Consider the following 3,987-nt stretch of genomic DNA (forward strand, 5'->3'; position numbering starts at 1 on the left):
AATGATTAATTTTAAAGCGTTTTTGTCTAGAGCCGTAAAGCTGTTGCATATTCATCACCTTTTATGTTAATTTTGCTAATGTTTTTCCGAAGAAGTGTCTCCAGGCTAGTTCCGTCATTGTGAATCACATAAATATGATATTAAATGTCTCTCAAAGGTTCATTTTTATGCAAACAAAAGGAAGAAATTAATTCAGGATAACCGGTAGAATTTGCAGAATTTGCAAAATATTTCCCGAAGTTAAAATATAACGTTTAAAACTAACAGATAACGTGCAAATTTTTGCGGATAGTTTAACCCCATAGTATCATTTTTGCAAACAAAAAAAAAACAAAAACAAAAAAACAAAAAAACAAAAAAACGGAAACAACAACCGGTGACTTTTTGGGCTTAACCCAGCTGCTCAGCTCTGGCTGGTTAATTTGTCTTTCCAAAAACTGTCATTCATTTATGTACTGACATATTTCAGCAAACTTGAAATCAGGCGTTATAAAAAGCGTCTTGATCAGTAGTTCGTCAGATGTTAAGAAGCTCCTTTGTAACTTTAGACAGTGATAGCTGATCGATTCTAGTTTCCAGTTAAGCTACAAATAGCCATCTTGCAGATCAACATGGCAACTGCAAACTTTACTGGAGATGGACAGCAGAAAACTTTTGAACAATTATTATGTTCCGCAGGATTAATTGATAAACTAAGCGGCCAGTTGACATTTATTTCAGTTTTTAACTCTTTTCTGCCCGTTACTGCATTTCTTGGGAATGCTCCGATTCTAATTGCTCTTCACAAGGAGTCTTCGCTTCATACGCCGTCCAAACTCTTCCTTCGTTGCCTTGCAACAACTGATGTCTGTGTTGGTCTTATTTCAGGTCCTCTTTATGTTATATGGTTGATATCTGCATTGAATGAACATTGGAATATGTGCCGTTACATATCAGTGGCAGTCGCTATAACAAGCAATATTTTGTGTGGTGTGTAACTGGCGACTCTAAGTGCAATAAGCGTGGACAGACTTCTCGCCCTGTTGTTGGGACTGAGATACAGACAAGTTGTAACATTAAACCGGGTCTATGTGGTCGTTATTACCTTCTTGTTTGTGTTCACTGTTTTTGCAGCAATGTACGTTTGGAATCCCCTTATAACCTTTTAATATGGCACCATAGGTATACCACTGGGTCTCATTATCTCGATGTTCTCTTATACAAAGATTTCCTCACCCTTCTTCATCACCACAATCAAGTTAAAGACCTTGTTCAACAACCGAACCAACTGAGTCAACTGAACATAGCGCGATACAAAAAGGCAGTGTCCACTGCAATATGGCTGCAACTGACAGTGGCCGCTTGTTATCTACCCCTTGGTGTAGTGACGGCTTTGGCGATCAGTGGTGGACGATCTTTATTTCTTTATAACGCTTGATATTATACAGTCACTCTGGCTTACTTTAACTCTTCGTTAAACCCAATTCTTTACTGTTGGAAGATAGGAGAAGTCAGACAAGCAGTAAAGAACACAATCAGACAGGTGCTTTGCTATTGTTTTTCGACTTAGATGTTGGAGATCTGTACGATGAAAAGATAACAAAGTTCATGAAGTTTAAAGATAAAGATTTTTGATGCTGTCGCAAAGATCGCGTGAAATTACATGGTGTTACATGCTTCTGTAGCTGTAGAGTAGTCGTTAGGGAAATTTCTCAGCGTTGTTTTAAATAAAGTCTGGTCTCAAGAAAATCCTGTAAATTTACAATTGTAAATAAAGAGATAAAAAAAGCAGCCTCTCTTCCCAACTCGACGGATGTTCACAAAATGATGATTTGTTATAGTTGCTTAAGTGAAATCTGCACGCGAGCCAAGTGGCCCATCAGCCCACCAACGCTTATCTCCGGTCTCTGTAGTATGAGGCGATCAGGACTGAGTATTTCTACTCAATATACATTTTGCTCGTTCTAAAGAGTGTTACCTATGAGGGAAGGAAAGCAATATATATTTCCCTCGTTTTAAAGCTTGTTACCCAAGAGGAGGGGAAAGCAATGTATATTTCCCTCGTTTTAAAGCATGTTACCCAAGAGGAGGGGAAAGCAATGTATATTTCCCTCGTTTTAAAGCATGTTACCCAAGAGGAGGGGAAAGCAATGTATATTTCCCTCGTTTTAAAGCATGTTACCCAAGAGGAGGGGAAAGCAATGTATATTTCCCTCGTTTTAAAGCATGTTACCCAAGAGGAGGGGAAAGCAATGTATATTTCCCTCGTTTTAAAGCATGTTACCCAAGAGGAGGGGAAAGCAATGTATATTTCCCTCGTTTTAAAGCATGTTACCCAAGAGGAGGGGAAAGCAATGTATATTTCCCTCGTTTTAAAGCATGTTACCCAAGAGGAGGGGAAAGCAATGTATATTTCCCTCGTTTTAAAGCATGTTACCCAAGAGGAGGGGAAAGCAATGTATATTTCCCTCGTTTTAAAGCATGTTACCCAAGAGGAGGGGAAAGCAATGTATATTTCCCTCGTTTTAAAGCATGTTACCCAAGAGGAGGGGAAAGCAATGTATATTTCCCTCGTATATTAAAGGGTGTAGCCGAGAGGAAGGGAACGCAAGGTATATTTTCCTCGTTTCCGCGTAGAATTTTTGTAACACACCGACTTTTCCCCAGCATTGACTAGCTCTCAACGTAGGGAGATTAATGAGGGATGCTGACTTAAATGAAGAGACAAGACAACCTGGCCAGGCAAGCCAAAGCAGTCAACATGCTGCAAACATATTTTTAATTTTTGATTTAATTCATGCCGTAAACATGAGCATAGGGGGCCAATTTGCTTGAAAATGATGGGATCATCTCAGAGTAAGTGTATGGAAGCAATTCACATCTGATCTATGGACAAATATTAGTAGTGAACCTTTATTTAGCTATCTCTAATTAAAAGTGATAAATAAAGAAGATTTTCCAAAAAAGTTAAATTTGGCAAATTGCTGGTTAACTGTCGCCATCGCTACGACAAACTAGAAAATTACATCATATTTCATGAGAAAAAACGCTTGCTTTCTCTACAAACAGTAGCTTATTTGCAAGCGTTTCCATTCGTTCGAAATTAATTATCAAAAATAGATTGCATACTTGGATACTTAAGTAGCTTTCAAAGTTTTAAAGATTACACTCCTTCAGCAAACCTTTCGCTAAGCTTGAAGGAGATGAAGAGCTAGCGAGAGACCATGATCTGCACCTCATTTTCTCTTGGAGATAGACAGCCTGAGTCATAGACAGCCTGAGTGGGGAAAGATGGAGCGAGAAGGTTTTCAGTGAAGCGCAAACATGTCAGAGGGCTTACACTGTTCATAGCCCTCTGACTAGTTTCTTGTATTTTGATTCCATTCTTTGTTTGGCTCGCTTCGCTCGCCTCCACGCCCCCACGCCTGCTTGTTTCACGCGCGCTTCGCTCGCTTTTTCTTTCGCGCACGTTGAAAATTAATAGAGAGGCTGCGGAGAGTCCAAGAGGGCTCGGTGCAAGGCTTGCCATGGCTTCCTTGTTGTGGTCATTTTTGAGCAAGACACCACGCACAAGGTACCTCTGTCAATACAGTCATGGGTTCTTCAAACTGATTTGGTCTGGAATTCCTCGCTTTCTTTCATGTATTTCAGGGAACTTTTGGGGGCTTTAAGGGAGCTTCCGAAGATCGAGGGTCGTTGATGTAATGTGCTACGTATTTCTCCTTATTTTGGGCCCGGTAAATTCCAGCAAGTTAAAGTGATTATAGCTTTATTTCGAGTGTTTCGTTTCGTTTGTTACTCCTGAGGACAATTTTGCAAAGATTCAAATACAGTGAAGCCCTCTCTAAGGACACCTGTTAGTACAGTGTTAGCGAAAAGCGTTGTTTCATAATCTTGGGCGTTGGAAAAGAACTGTTTTCCGACGAACAGCTGACTGTCTTTTGGGGTTAGGGTTAGGGTTAGTTCTGATTCTTGGCGTTTTCGAAGTGTTTGTGAAGAGGATTTAGA

General features: G+C 39.8%; 1 pseudogene; it reads left to right on the forward strand.

The window, feature by feature from the left end:
• Nucleotides 1-548: 548 nt before the first annotated feature.
• LOC149116373 (protein carrier GPR45-like) lies at nt 549-1,764 on the forward strand (annotated as a pseudogene).
• The last annotated feature ends 2,223 nt before the right edge of the window (nt 1,765-3,987 follow it).

Source organism: Orbicella faveolata, unplaced genomic scaffold (assembly GCF_042242905.1).
Source record: "Orbicella faveolata isolate gen_17 unplaced genomic scaffold, um_ofav_v1 contig_12, whole genome shotgun sequence".
NCBI lineage: Eukaryota > Metazoa > Cnidaria > Anthozoa > Scleractinia > Merulinidae > Orbicella > Orbicella faveolata.